Source organism: Labeo rohita, chromosome 5 (genome assembly GCF_022985175.1).
Source record: "Labeo rohita strain BAU-BD-2019 chromosome 5, IGBB_LRoh.1.0, whole genome shotgun sequence".
Taxonomy (NCBI): Eukaryota; Metazoa; Chordata; class Actinopteri; order Cypriniformes; family Cyprinidae; genus Labeo; species Labeo rohita.
The window spans coordinates 26,411,791-26,420,768 of NC_066873.1; the positions used below are offsets into that span (position 1 = coordinate 26,411,791).

An 8,978-nucleotide genomic window follows, 5' to 3' on the forward strand; every position below is an offset into this window, starting at 1 on the left:
ATAAATGTTCATCTTTTGATTATTGCTGTTGCCTCTACAATTGTTGTGTGGTTTTTAATTTCCAGCCTATTTAAGCCAGCAATATAATACTGTTTAAAAGATAGTTGACAAATAAAACAGCCCAGCATGTGTTCTGTCCAATATTCACCCAGCGCTGGGTGGCCAAATAATCCAGGATTTTTTAGAGAAATATTGTCACCATATTTTATACAGTGAATTTCTAAAAAAAAAAAAAAAAAAAAAAAAAATAATGCTGTTGACTTTTTTTTTTTTACCATATATGTAACAGGATATTTTTACAGTGTACATTCTTTTTTTCTCTTTTGAAAAATGCATATAAATCAGAAAGTATAATGGTACAGAATGTAACTGAAACAGAAAACACTGAGGTGCTAATGCACTTTAATGGCAGCAGTCTTAGTCGTGATCATAAAGCATCTAAATGCAGTATTTGAATTAGGCAGCATTACTCACACCTAACCTGCCTGCTTTGTGCTCCACTGCCTTATTATCTGACTTAATGGCATTTAATCCCCTTACATCATTTTTTTCTTCAATGAGGTTCAGTTACAGTGAAAATGCAGTTTTGTTTTTTGAAAAGCAAAGCCAGGAACAAAGACAATGATTTGTATTAATTACAAAACCAGTTTAATCCTGCTTTTTCGAGATTATGAAGCAATACTGAAAGTGTGCTGACATAGACTATGCATACTGCAGTGAAGTCCCACATGCTTTCGGCTGCCAGTCAAGAGTTCACAGCCACTTAATAGCTCAGTGACACTCATCCATTAAGCATGAAGACTTGCACACACCGGTGAGATGGGCAAGAGATGAGATCTGACAAGATCAACATTCTTTTGTCAATTTGCAAAGCTCTTGCACACAGCTTGGTATTTTCGTCTGTGAGCATGGGCACCTTAATGGCTCTGTAGAGTTCGAGGCCAATGTCAGTGGAGACAACCTATAGCATCTATGATGAATTGTGGACAAAAAGATGTTAAAAAGCCATCTGCTAAAAGAAATTCTTCTGCATTCTTCATAAACTTTGCTTCATTGTTTAGTATTGTATAATACATCTGTCCTTGCTGTCTAAATGACTTTGCAGAACAGCCTGATAACTTCAGTAAGTCTGAAAAGCACTGAAAAGAACTGATTTCAAAGAAAGCTGTTAATACGTTAAATATTTATACGATTTCTGATTCAAAGTCCCAAAGTATAGATATATACATGTGTTGGCCACTTATTTTCAACCAGCCTTTTTTTCTAGCCTGTATCTCCAAACATATACATCTGCTACATCTTGTGAGAAAGGCTCTACAAAATATTATTTGTAAATTTGTGGTAATACTTTGCTGATACAAGTCTGCCAGGTCAGGTCACATTTATTAGCGCAGTGCTTTACACAATACACATAGTTTCAAAGCAGCAGTCTGTCACGACCGCTCTGTTATTCATGTAATAATAAATCAGCATTTATCTTTGGCAAGGTCTTTTGCTAAAGGCAGATCAAACTGTCTTTTGGACTCGGGTGAACTGTGCTGCTTAAATAATGACGTATCCAGCGGTACACACTGTGCCTGTTCTGGAGAGTGAACTTTATCTAACCAGGTTTCTCAGAGCTCCCTATTCAAAAACAGCAGCAATTTCATCCCAAATATCTGAACTGCCCATGCACTGTTCGATCAAATGATTGAAACCCTACTCATCTTTGTTATTACCTGTAAACACACAGAATTTAAATTTTCCAATTTATCTTTAAACTGCAAAACAAAATTGACTTTAAAATGTGAAATTCAAGTATCTGTATGATCAGATAGCCAAAGTCAATTCCCCTCTCTCGCCTTGAGTAAGTACATCTATTATAAAATAAATAAAGACTTTGTGTTGCATTTTAAGGGTTTAATTTGTATCCTCTCATACAGTACATGTGGTCAAAAGTTAATTTTTTTCCCTTTCCAATCACAATAACACTATGTTCTGTCATGTCATAAATCAAATAAGGGTTGACAGGAGTTTGTCACATGCTTATTTCAGAACATTCAACGGCATGTCATTGTTGGCTTTGGTTTCATTCATAAAGCACATTGTCAGCATGCTCTCAGAATTCATGCAGTGGCTCAGTGTGAAATTTAAGTCAGTCTACACTAGAAAACAGATGTCACTTTCTTACATAACTGTGTCAACATAAGCATATTTAGCATTCCTAACAGCACTGACAACTCGTATTTTTATGCAAGAGAGCCTTTGACTAACAGGATAATGCCTCTTTTTTGAATGTGAGACAAGTTTTATAAGTTTTCCAAATGACATTCACTTATACAAGTTAACAGAAGAAGTATGGAGGGGAAAAATGAACATCATTAGAAACAACATACTGCCTCCATTTGAAATTTATGGAATTATTTCATAAATATTCTTTAACTGTTGTTTTAGCACAAATCGTTCATTCAGTCGTTCTGATCCAGGCATTAGTTACAGATCGCAACTCTCCAGGTAGGATGGATGAAGGCAAACTCAGCAAATAATCAGCATTGTTGTTTCAGCATTGGTTGTATTAAATTTTCTTCACAGTCAACTTGTTCTTACCATATACTGCAGATATATTTTATAATAATTCAAATGATTGATCGATCCGATCTGTTTTGATCTATAACTCATATTGTATTTATATACCTGTATCTCCATCGTTTGACACATTACCGACATTTGCTGTCCTCTGCTGGCATAAAAAACAATGACCCATACAAGCCACTTACTGAAAGTACACAACACGATGCTACAACATCAGTTGCAGTGCAAATGAAGGTAGGAACTTAAAATCTAAATAGATGTAGGTTTACTTTACTAATTTCATCAAGAGCGCAATTTAAAGAGATAAAACAGTCGTGATTAATTACTACGGACGCACAACATCATAAAGCGCAGGAGCAGTATATGATAAGTAAGTAAACTTACAATAAATATATTAACGATTACAATAATAATTTAATAATCCATATTTAAAAAAAAAAAAAAAAATTTTTCTTTCCATACACAAACAATGCAAAAATGTCTCACCTTCTATGAGATAAACCTTTCCACTCTTGATTCAGAAGAAAAATTGGTTTTCTTTAAGGCGAAATTAGCTCAAAGCGAAAAAAGATCCGAAAACAGATGTAGACAGATGTTTTTTTCTTCTGAGTAAACTTGCGCTGTTTACCCGCTGCGCGCTGGTTAGTAAACTGCTCTTTCTGAACGCGCTGCTCCTAATATTAAGACCTGATGGAGAAATTCCCGCCCTGCCGCTGCTGCTGCTGCTGCTGCTTCTGAAAGGAAGAAAGGAGGAGAAACAAACTACACACGAGCTGCAGTCTCCCTGAAGGGAATAAAGATGCCATAAAAGCTTAAAAAAATGTACTGTAAACGGAAAAATATGAAATAAATGAAATACGACCATGATATGACTTTTGTGATGTTTCTGCTTTGATTTAAATTATTTATCACCATGGCAACTTTAATAGACTTCCAAAGCTTTCTCCTTGGACAGATCCACCAATTTCAACAAATTATTCTCAGATCTTCTGTAGATTATAGGCCTATAATGGACCATTGTTTTAGAGCACCATCTCAAAAATCAAGTTATGTTTCATAATGACAATTATGGATTCAAGTGTTTTTTTGTGACATACCAGCTATATGGGATGGGGTTACATGAATTTTCTGCATGATTCACTGTTTATTTTTGCCATATAAAGGTGCCTTCAGGTGTTTTAAGGGAGCGCATCAGTAGGGATATTTGGGTCATTCCACAAAATCTATGCCTTTTCCACTTGGAAAAATTAAAAAATATAATAAGTTTAATCAGTATTTTTAAATATTCATGAAATGAATAGACCTTAAAATGACAAGAAATTGTACTGTGTCATCTCAGGCTATGTAACGTATTATTTTATGACTATTTCTCTACCTCAAGTTTTGGTATTTTTGTCAACCCTGTTACCAACACAAGCGTTACTAAATACTATATTTAACTAGAACTAATATGCCACTGAATGATATAGGCATAATCTCAATAATATACCAAGGGTGATCTTTAAAATGCTTGAATTTTACACAGACAATCTTAAAAAACAGGGTCAAACATAATCAATGTCATTCCTCTTACACACATGCCAAAACTGTTACTCAAAAAGTAACAGGTTGACAGTAACAGGTTTGACGATTTCAAATAGATTTGCTAATTGTTAGCTAAGAGTCAAGTTCACAAAAGCACATATTGTACAGTTTGAAAGGATTTTACTTGTAGATACTGATTGTATTAAATGTAAGAATTAATTGTATAAATTTACATTTTAAAAATGGTAACAGTATTGACATTGCATGATGCCCCCATCCAAAGTAATATTGATGAGAGCATATATAGTATTATGTTTTTAAACTGTATTATATTCAATCTACATTTCATTATTTCTTAGGGACGCAAAAAGGCACTGATTTTGTGCAGTGATGCATTTATAGTCTAAATATTTTAAAAACACAGTGCCCTTACTAACCTGTTGAAAAAAAACAGCATGCTGGTTAGGTATGTTTTGAAGCATGGCTGCTGTTTAAGCTGGTCCTTGGCTGCTCATGAGCTGGTATAAGCTGGTCATGTGCTGGCTATAAAGTGGTTTAAACTGGTCATCTGCTGGTCCTAAGCTGGTCCTGAGCAGGAGTTAGTTACAGCTCATGACCAGCTAAGGACCATCTTAAACCAGCTCATAACCACCAGCCATGCTTCAAAACATGCTGTTTTTTTCAACAGGGTATGCTTGCATTTGTCTTTGATCATGCCACTTGTTCTTACTAGTACCTCCTACTTAACAGATAGTAATTTAGATCTGGTGTACCTTCGATTATATTTATTTATTGTTATAAACCAGTGCAACACTTTAAATAGATTCTTAACAAAATCTTTTCCAGATCACTCAACACTTTCACAATGAGAGTTTGAAATCAGAGTGTGAGCTACAAAGTCAATTAATTAAGCATTCTATTTTTCTAACTCTTATTATGAATAGTGTAACACAGTGTACCAGGAGCAGCTGGAAGCTGTTATTCTCTGAGAGTGAAAATATACTATGTTTGATGTGCTATGCTGGAATCAAATTTTTTGTTTATACTGTACATATACTGACAGGCCATCAAGTACATCCTTTGTCATTTTTAAGGAACTTTGAAATCGGGCTGACAAAGTCGACATATCAAAGGGCAAAAAGTCTTGATGAGACTTAACAGTCATTATTGTGCAGCACACAATGTTTCGAGTGCACACCTTCATTTTTTCTTTCCTTAGCTGTATGACTCGTTCACACTATACCTACCACAGTCAGAAACTAAATATGCACAATCCACTTTCATACCAACATAAAATGTATGCTAATTCTTTGCAGCAGTGTGGAATCCCACAACGTGCACGTGTGCATGACATGTTGTCTTTAATTATCTGAATCAGAAACACTGCCACTTTCCCTGTTCTATTTCTGGAATGTTTCAATATTCAAAATAGCACACTGAAAACAGAACCAGACTGCTCTTCCAAGAACACACACACACACATATGTACCTACATATCAACATACAACACCTACATATCAACACAGTATCACAGCCGAAGGTATTATTTTGAGTGTTGCTGAGTGAATGTCATGGTTGTCTGGTGTAGTTTTCATAATGGTTGCTATTTATTTATTTATTTATTTATTTATTTATTTATTTATTCATTCATTAATTCATTCATTCATTCAGTCTTTGCAACTGTTCTGACAAATCACTTTTTTGGCACAGCTATGGTGAGAATAAAATATTTAGCAACCAGAGCAGTCACACAAAACTTGAGCACAGTCTGGATCGATTCCAAAACAGCATGAAACTCAGTGCCACCCACATGCCTCTACTAACTACCTTCATCAGGAATTCAGTGGCCCTCCAAAGGGCAAAAACAGAGACCAACTTTAAAAAAAAACTGCAAGGATGACCCTATGCTCAGGCATCTTTTAAGATGATATTATCTCTACTGCTCTTATACCCTTTGGTTGGCCAAATAAGAAAATCTTTTTGTAAGCTCTTTGACATTTTAACGCCAACCATCCTGGGGTGCGTTTCCCAAAAGCATCGTTAGCTAACTATGGTGGTTAGGTCCATTGAATTCTATTGGTAACGACGGAACTTGCGACCATAGTTGGTTTTGGAAAACGCACCCCTGGTCGAAATATGAGGCATCTGCGAATACAGTCAATATTTCAGACAGCAACTTGAACCAACATGTATGGATGAAAAAGTGTCATGGCAAGACAAGTCTATTCATGGCATATACTATCACCAGACTGCAGAGGTGGCTGACACTGGGAAATTGTACCAGTGACTGGAAATGGCAGACAATCCAGCATCTTATAACAAGATGGTTCAGAGACTGTGGATATATACAGAATATAGACCCCCCTTTAAATTGACCATGGCATGCATTGGAACTGGCATACACTTTAAATGAATAGTATCTTCTGGATAGCATGTGCACAGTATGTACATTGTATACTGATTTTCTATTTGATAGAAAATCAGTATGCAGCCAATAATGCCAAGATAATATGCTATTTCAAACATAGCCTTGTATGTTAGCCCTGATTAATTGTTAATCCCCTAAAGAATTCAATGCAGATTGCATCAAACCCATGTCAAATATGTAAAATAAATCATTTATTTAGGTATTATATTCATTGCCAAGGCATAATGTTCAGATGTAGAATTGGGGAAATAATGTTTTTAACCTGTCTTGGTAACCTGTGCTTTAGCTATGAATACTTGAATACTATGAAAATTCCACTGTTAAATTTAAATAGGTGAAATGCTATTAAATAGTCAGAGCTTTAAAGCATCCTTTTATAAAAGAGTACAGACATTGCTTTTGCACAAAAAACACAGAGAAAAGTTCAACGATAAAGTAAAGGTCTTACAACGATGATGCAGAAAACTGGATGTAAGTGAGAGCTGGTAACAGACACGTGCTAAAGTCACAGCAAAATATGAAAATGTTCTAATGGTGTTTAGCCTGTGATTTAAAAGATTAGAGGTTTTTGTTGACTGAGACATAGTTTATGGTTTATTCAGCAATATGATTACTAAAGCAGAACAAGAATATCAGTGTTTGCCAAATAACAATAGAAAGCACGCACTTCTTGTCACTTAGAGAAGGGGTTTTTGCTCCAAAATATGTTGATCTCCTTCCAAGTAAGCCTTACATGGAAATAAAAGCAAACGTGATAGCTTATTATATTAGACAACATGCTGTTTCCAGAATTAATTGGCTTTTATATTGGCATTTTTTTAAAAGAAAACAAATTGAAATATTGCCTAGAACTTTTTATTTTCCAATAAGTTGAGAGCAGTTTTTTCCACCCAATAGAGATATTCATTAAATTAAAACCGGAGAAAAATCCATCTAAGAGACAATAACATTTCTTTGGCCAAAAAGAATGAACTGGAACCGCAACTGCAGTTTTCAAGAAATTTGTCCATTATTTTCTAATGCATGTTTATCTTCATGGAGGGAATATTTGAACCGCCATTCAGCACTGATTGCTATTTCAACATACACTCTTAAAAATAAAGGTTCCAAAAGGGTGTCGGGTGCCTAGTGACAGTTTCGGTAGCCCTAATTTTAACCCCAATCTGTTTGTATTAAATCTACTGTAGGTTGGTTGTGGCAGTAATAGCTAAAACATGCTTCTTATGAAGGGGGGTGGTTGGCTGACAGCTGAACAGTTAGTCATGGACTATGCATTTTGTACAGCGGGTGATGGAAGATGGGAAGACTGCACTGGCTGTACCAGCAATGGACTGTTTGAAGGTTGTGACTGTTGAGAGCTGCCTCAGTGGGGAATTCAATTTTCTCAGCTGGAGGTTTCTGTAAAGCAGGAAGACTGACAAGAGGTGGCTGGAAAACTATCTACTGTTACTCCAGAGGTAGAAAGCTACTTTATAGTACTGTATATGCCCACATTCAGGGATTTGTAACTAAAAGGACTGGTGTTGTCAGCAAAAGTCCAAAAGCTGGTTGGTGGTCTCTGTCGAAAGGGTCGACAGAAAAATGCACCGGTAAAGCTATAAATATATTTTGTTAGCCAAGTCATTTGATGCTTATTTTAAAAGAAAGTCCATGACAAGCATGTGCAAAGTTAACTTTTCAAAACACAGAACGGCAGTTCTCTCGTTTAAGAAATATAAGCATCTGCTCATATGCATGCATCTTCAAAATGCTAAATAGCTCTTTAACTTAAAGAACCACAGAAAGTAAAAGGACCTTCATGGAATTGTTTCAGCTGACCGAAACACTTTTTTTAAAGCAGTTAAAATAGCACCCCCTGCTTGTACTGCCAAATTTAACATATGGACTTTTTGTGAAAGCACTTTGTCAAAATTTCAGAACAGAACCAGGGTTGCAGTCAAAAATAGACATAGCTGTACCAGACAGGCTACCTTGAAATACATCAAAGACCTTTTTTGTGAGTTAAAATATAACAGATTGCAGGCTGCATTGCGTTTACAGACGAACAGTTTAAACTTTGGACACAGCTGCACTGTTAGAAATCGCTGTAGATTTAGCAGCACAGTACTGTAAAAACCTACAGTACAATACCACATTTATATATCACAGTAAAATACTGTAATTTATATTGCATTCTGGGTAATTTTGAATTGGGGGGAATATTTTACAGTTTATTTTAGTGTTGCTGTAACCTTGCCGTAGCCTGACTGTAAAAGGCCAGGCAATAATACAGAACTGCTGTCAGGGTTAAAGGTTCATGAAACCCTGGACTACTTTTTCTGAGATTTTAGCAGAGGTGTTTGTGTTGCACATCATAGATGACAATGTTAGCATCTGTTAAGTTTAATTGGTGGAGGAAACTGGTTAATTTTGTCTCATAATTATTCATGAGCCGGCGTTTTCTTATCCTATGAGA

The 8,978-nt window shown here is 35.6% G+C and overlaps 1 protein-coding gene across 1 annotated transcript in view; it reads right to left on the reverse strand.

Moving 5' to 3' along the window:
* Positions 1 to 3,261, reverse strand: part of LOC127164767 (neuropeptide FF receptor 2) — a 29,257-nt gene extending 25,996 nt beyond the window's left edge. Inside the window, exon 1 of the mRNA XM_051108824.1 lies at positions 3,058 to 3,261. The gene's annotated coding sequence lies outside the window, so the exon portion shown is untranslated. The remainder of the gene's footprint in view (positions 1 to 3,057) is intronic.
* Positions 3,262 to 8,978: the final 5,717 nt, after the last annotated feature.